General features: G+C 36.2%; 1 protein-coding gene across 1 annotated transcript in view; it reads right to left on the bottom strand.

The window, feature by feature from the left end:
* LOC107677893 (fidgetin) overlaps nt 1-4,414 on the bottom strand; it is an 80,618-nt gene extending 76,204 nt beyond the window's left edge. Inside the window, exon 1 of the mRNA XM_016472961.1 lies at nt 4,266-4,414. The gene's annotated coding sequence lies outside the window, so the exon portion shown is untranslated. The remainder of the gene's footprint in view (nt 1-4,265) is intronic.
* Nucleotides 4,415-7,140: the final 2,726 nt, after the last annotated feature.

Genomic DNA, 7,140 nt, shown 5'->3' with positions numbered 1-7,140 from the left:
CACACACACACACACACACACACACACACAAGTATATTGTCCATATCATGCCATGATGAGTAATAGCTCACAATCCAAGTCTGATGCATTTGCTTCGAAAAGCTCAGCATGTCAAATACGGATCATAACAACTAAATTGTAAATACATGCAATTCACTATTCTGCTTTTTTTATTTTGCTAGACTAACCAGCTTGATTTAGGCTTATTAAATAATATAGAGTAATTGGCCTGAATAAATCCAGATCAAATATTTTAGCTTATTTGTCAAATCCTTTTCACAGTGTACATGACTGATGGTCTATTTAAAAACTACAGTGCATTTCACACACACCCTCCAAACGTTAATGGCCACACATGAATATGTAAAAGAGCAATTTGTAACCCCAGCTGAACAAAAGGAAAGTGAAATCTGCATATTGAAAAATATTATATTTACAACAGATATGACTGGTCAAGTCAGATGCGAGAATTCAACCGTTTGCTTGATGAATAATGCTGCTGTTTACTGTTGCCAATATTAATACATCAGATCAGACCAACAAGCAAGTCAAAAAATAAATAAATAAATAAAAAATTCAGACTTGTTCCAACTGAATGCAAGTTTGATTAATGTGCATTAAAGCTATTGTATATTACAAAACATATAAAAAGACCTATGTTTTTGGATGCATATATATTTTATATGCAGTTAATACAAGGCTGCAAAATATTTGCCTTCACTAGAACAAATTAATTTTAAAGTACAAAAAACTCTGAAATAATGAGATTATTAAAAAATAATTGAACAAGTTTTGTAGATGCATTTTCATTGCATGCCACTTAATACTGCACAATAAACAATTTTTTCTAATGAAAAGCTATTTTATCTATCTATCTATCTATCTGAGTGTGTATGTTTACATGCATTTACATCTTAGATGATGCGGTGTAAAATGCTGCAAAATATATGCCTTACAAATTACTTTTTAAAGTACAAAAACTCAAATAATGAGATGATTTAACAATGCATGACTAAAAAAAAAAAAAAAAAAAAAAAAAACAATTCACTGAACAATTAGACAAAAAGGCTCAACATGATTTTAGACGCATTTTCACTGCATGACACTATTGAAAGTCCACAGTATACGGTCTAATTCTAAATATTTTTTTACTGTATTCAACACATTTGTGCAAAAATTGCCAAAAATGAATGTGTTAAAGCCAATTAACTGCATGATGCATGCAGCTAAATACAAATAATAGTTCATTCAAATGTTACAAGAATACAAACTAATGAACATTACAGCTAACACTACAACTATATGTTTGCATCTTGTCAAAATATTGCCCAAACGTAAGCCTCAATCTAACTGCATGCACACATCTGCTAATTGCCACATCAGCCGTGCGATTCTGAGCATCTTCCATAGATCTGTGTATATAGCGATCCGCCTGTAGCCCTGTGCTAGAATGTCAACACCAGATACATCAAGCAAAGAGGGTGCTGAAAAGGGGAGGGGTCAGCATCTGTCATCACGTACACCACAAAACTCAACATGAGGTTTCATGTCAACCCTGCGGACTCACATGCACAGCTACACATACACACATGCGGGCTCACGCCAACTGACGTGCCATGCAATCAGGAGTGTGTGAAGCTGTCGTGTCGTTTAACATGCTCATAAAGCCCAGCCTGGGGTTAAATCGGGACCGAGTTAACGACGACAGCGCTTTCACACGTCAACCGCTCGCTGCGTCCACAAGGAATCGCTCCGAGCACATCCCTTTGTCAAAATAGTATCATATTAAAAGCTTAAAGTAATAATTATTAATAACATTTACACCTCAAACTCATATCTGCAAAGCTAACTCAGGTCACCAATGCCTGTTGTGTTAATATACCTCTGCTAACTGTACTGCATTACACATCTAATGGCTTATTAAACCTCAAAAACACATGGTCAATGTCCACTTTGATTAAAACACATCACAAAAAACACTCTACAGTAATGAAATCACTTAACATGTAGTGCATTTTTCTATTGATAGAGTCGAAGAGGCTTGGAAAACACACTTCAGTCTTCGCCAGGCAATTTTGTTTGTGTTTTTAAATAACAAAATGCAAATGCAAGGGGTTTTCAGAAAAGAACATTATAACCTTATAAATGAAAAATGGATGAGAGATGGGGCTTAGTTGTTTTTTTTTAGTTAGTTGGTTGAGAGGGAGAAGCAAAGGTTTGAATATGAAAATGTAATACATTTCAAACAAATCAACATGCAAATTGCCTTAAAAAAAAATTAAACAAGAACTACAAGTTGGCGATGACGGTGGCATAACCTTCAACAAATCAATTCCTGACCTTAAGTTTCAAGTCTGACAACATCCACAGACCTAAGAGCCGGTGCTAAAGGAGAACAGACAAATCCACAAGTATGCAGAAGAAAGAACGTGTATAGAAAAATAGCAAAATGTGCATAATGCTGGGCACACATCAAAAATTCATGCAAATATGTGCTCAAGAACTACATAAAATGTAGTAATATACAACCCCACTGATGGATGAAGTCCAATATTAAGGCTGAAAAATGTATGTGGCAACATACAGTCATTCCTTCTGGTAACATCTCTATGCCCGCTTAGTATTTGATACTAAATAGTGAATATGTACAGGGAGCTAATCTTACCCTTAAACTGAGTGTATTCAGATTGATTTAGTCTATTAAATAACATAATTGACTTGGGGAAAAAAAAAACAGGTTTTGTATAAGATACTACATAAAGTACATTTGTGAGCTGTTTGAGAAAGATTTTGAATAATGTGAATGTAAATCACTCCAGACTGAAGTTTTATGTAAATACAATTATGCAACTACAACTCCATAAACTGCTAATAAACTCAAATCTAAATATAATTACGTTTAGATACAAATTCAAGCCAAAACAACTATAGCCTAGGAAAAAAAAATATATAAAACATTAATTTTGGTCAGAAAAAGGGCTCGTTTATGACATAAGACGATATATTCAAATACTATAGTGAACATTAATGATACTTTTTATCTTTAAAGACCTAAATTATAATAAATATTTAAATCCCTCGCGTTTAATTAAAGAGTAAGTTCCCTTCGAGTCGCTAATCATCATTTTGACAGTAGAAATAGTGTCATCTTAGTTCTGACTGACATCTGCGACTGATGTAAACACATCGGACACTTATAATTACCGTGTCTATATGCCAATTTACGCAACTTTTATTCAAAAGCGCATCAGTTAAATCAAGATATATACATTAGGAGTGCTTTATGCGAGTGAAATTGCATAATAATTCATTATTATGAACATACAATCTAACAGGTTACATGAATATGGCCCCTGTTCAAAGTCTAGTACGCATCGCATGACTAAAACAAAACACATCATGCATGTACACGCACACTTTGTAAGAGTGTATGGCAAAATATAAACAATAAATCAACGTACCATGTACACTGGAGCTAGTGATCATCTTCTCAAAGGCGAAAACAGGAGAAAGGAAAATGTGAATTCCAAAGGTTGCTCACAGCCACTTTTTCCTCTCAGCTATCGAATTACACTGTGAAAACCAGGGGCCTTTTCGTCAGGTACTCATTTAACCTACATGCATATAATTAAGAAGGCAAAACCGACAAAAGCTCTTGGACAGCCTGTGAGAGGAGAGAGAGAGAGCGATGGAGGGGGGACGGGGGGACACATGACCACGACAGCGAGCTCATGTCAGTTCTTATCCCAGGCTGAGGTAAAACCTCCCTGGGTTTCAAAGAAACGAGATTCTCCACATGGAGACATGCATGGCATGTCTATTTACTTCAAAAACACATTTCCAATGCTGAAAAGTCAAGTATTCAAAAGATGCATGACACGCGAAAAAGAAAAGCTGCAAAAAGAAAAACTTTTCCAGACGATAATCGTGTATAATGCGGTTCCTGTGCTGCAGAAAGTTACTTTGTAAGAATTTCAACCCCACCCACTCTCACTTTCCAATGCAAAATCTAACACTGACATAATTAATCATATTCAACTATTACTGACCAACTTCATCCGCCCGAGCGTTAACATCCCGCTGAACGCGCGATCGCAGCTCTTATCGAAACACAGTGCGTGTGTTTAAGATACGGCCAGCGCGAGCGCTTCATTTCAGCCCGGTGATGCATGGACTGGACATGCGTTGCGATAAAGGCAGGCGCTCCTCTCCTGTAGTCCAGTTAAATTCCTAATCTCGGTGGAAATAGCCGGGTTAACTCTTACCTGTTAGTATGACAGGATAACCTCTCGGGTTAGAGCGGCATCGATCCGACGGGCTCACTGATGAATGCTTGCGCGGGTTAAGCGACTTGAAACCATTCCAAGTTAGTGTGGGGAAGACTGACCACTGCCTCTGCCATGTTGGAATCTCAAACCCCAAACAGCTGCTCTAGAGAAGCACAGCGTGCCGCTGGTTGCGCATGCGCGCTGTTGGAGAGCCAAATTCAAAGGTTGGATTTGCTTAAACACAGGGTGTCTTGTCACACTTACACTTCTGACAGGAATTATTCATTTACGGGATGTTTTTGTCTCTATAAACGATTTCCAAATAACACACGAGGTAAAATAACATGCAATATTATTGTTATACTGTAAAATACACGATATAGTAAGCGAGAAAAATTGTTCAGTTTGCACAGCGGCCGTATAGCGGTAAATATTTTAACTGAATTTCAATAAAGTACAACAGACAGATCAAAGTAAAAGTGTATTCAGAACTACATTAACATAAATAAAAGAAATCAGCCAGGGTTGGCTAATAATTATAGAAATAAATGTAAATATTTGCATATCGCTATTGTAGCGATATTTCTGTTGCATTGCAACGCGCTACGTTATTTCATGTTTCTTGCTAAAAAATGGGCTATTGTGACAATTTGTTGTAATCACTATATATATATATATATAATTCAAATTGATGCGTGTGTGTGTATAGATACATGGTAATAATAATAATAATATTTTATTATTTTTTATTTAATTTAACTGAATTATTATGTTGTTAATTTTTTTTATATACTATTATTATTTATTAAAGGTTTTATAAAAGTAAAAACGTCACTGCCAACATGCTAAGTTGTAAATAATAAATATAGCACAGCCTCTTATACCTCATTGCCTAAATATATAATAAAATGAAGAAATTAGGAATTTATTAGTGCTGTTACTATTACTCATCCTTAAGGTTATGGATTTTTCAAAACCACATAGTTACACCCACAGTTCCCTAGCACTGTAGCGTTGTCTCTTGCACAAGCAATCACAAGTCACAATTTCTTCAGAAAATGTCAAATGCACTTAACTGGACGATTTCAGTATGAATTTTCCTTTAGTGAACTAAAAGCAATATAGCATGTTTTAATATTATGATTATGATATATAGATACATTAGATAGATGATAAAAAATCTGTGGAGTTTAGTTATGAATGAACCATTAAAACAATGAAATAAAATTATTATTTTATCTTATTTATCTTTATTTTATCTTGTTAGCTGGAATAACTGTAGACATTATACCTTTGTATAGGTCCTTTTGAAACCTGTCTGTTTTTTGTTTTTGTTTTTTAAATGAAGGGCAAATCTTCGCGGAAAATTCTTAGCGGAATCACATCTGACTTTGTCATCCTGTCATATATCACACCATGACAAAACCACTCCACACCTCTTCTCTGCCGTGTCCCAGCGCTCTTTTGACAATCCGGAGGGACCTGGCTGAGGACCTGGAGTTTAGACATATGATGTGTACTGTGGAGCCCACAGTCCCAGCATGGCCTCTCGGATTTGTGCGCTGGGGCCTTGGGTTGATGCATCGATCTGGCCCTGAGCGTTCCCCGATGAGTTTGCAGGCCATTTCCAGTACAGCCCCAAAGCCTTTGGAGGATTTCTGCCCGTCGGCAGTCAGCGCCACTCCATTCAGCCTTTCTAACAAACGACTGCTTGCCGCACTCCAAGGTAATAATTACTGTACTACTTCAGACTCTGATCGGTGGAGACCAATTGAGTCTCTCTTTCTTTTGTTGCATCTCAAATTTTGATTTGATTGAGTCCCACCACACCTTGCAGCCCTCATTATGTCTGAACAATATGTATGTGATGAGGGTAGAGGAAGCGTGCAGTTTAGGAGGGGGGAAAAGGGCATCCGATTAAATGCTGCAGACGTAAACGGTAAACTGGACCAGACAAGAAAGAACAAAGAAAGAGAGAGAAATAAAATGGCTCTGTTTCAAAACCCAGTGAACTGCCTATTGCCTACATAGGCAGCTGCCTTCTAAGAGGGCATGCTAACTGTAGAACCTTATATGTGACTGATTTAGAACAAGTTTCTCTGTAAGCATGTAAACTCACATTCATAATACTTATTGCAACTTGTAAGCACATGCATCTTTAAAGCACACGTTGAGATTTACAATGTGTGTTACTTATGTTGAAGAACAATTATGTTTATCTAAAAAGGAAACTACAGACATGCATAACATGAAAATGAATATTTAATATTGCAGTGTTTATTATAAATGATTTTCGTGCATGTGATAAAATCAAGTCCCGCCGTACGTTTTCTTATTCAAGAAGCCATTTCACTTGGGTATACGTCACAGTAAGGAACAAAATAGCAAATTTTATCACAATTTCAAACAAGCAAACCCCTCATGCCCACTTTAACATGTTGCTAAGCCAACAATGTTAAACTCTAATATGCATAATATACAAATAATGGGTAAAACAGTAAATTTTTATGTATGATATTTTTTATACTTTTATACTTGTTTATTCTTTTTATACTTTGCATTTTTGGTGCTTTTTTTAATTGATTTATTTATTTGGTGCATTGCATTTAGGGCATCTTTATTTATTATAATGCTTCCTCCTTTTAGAAAAGTCTTCATGTCGGAAGTGCACTTGCGCTGCTCTAAATTGCTGCCTACTATCTAGGCAGCTCACTAGGTTTTGTAACAGAGTGTCTGAGTGAGAGAGTGAGAGACAGTATAGCTCTGTCAGTACTGTAGATGCAATCAGGACGGTTATTAATCTCCAGGTTGACAGTGTAAGAAACAGCAGAAGAAAAGTCGCCCATTAGTATTGTTTTTTCTCTACCTGCGC

The sequence above is a fragment of the Sinocyclocheilus anshuiensis genome, unplaced genomic scaffold, assembly GCF_001515605.1.
Source record: "Sinocyclocheilus anshuiensis isolate Anshui unplaced genomic scaffold, SAMN03320099.WGS_v1.1 scaffold164, whole genome shotgun sequence".
Taxonomy (NCBI): domain Eukaryota; kingdom Metazoa; phylum Chordata; class Actinopteri; order Cypriniformes; family Cyprinidae; genus Sinocyclocheilus; species Sinocyclocheilus anshuiensis.
Note: the sequence above shows the minus strand (reverse complement) of the source record. Positions and strands in the feature narration are given on the sequence as shown.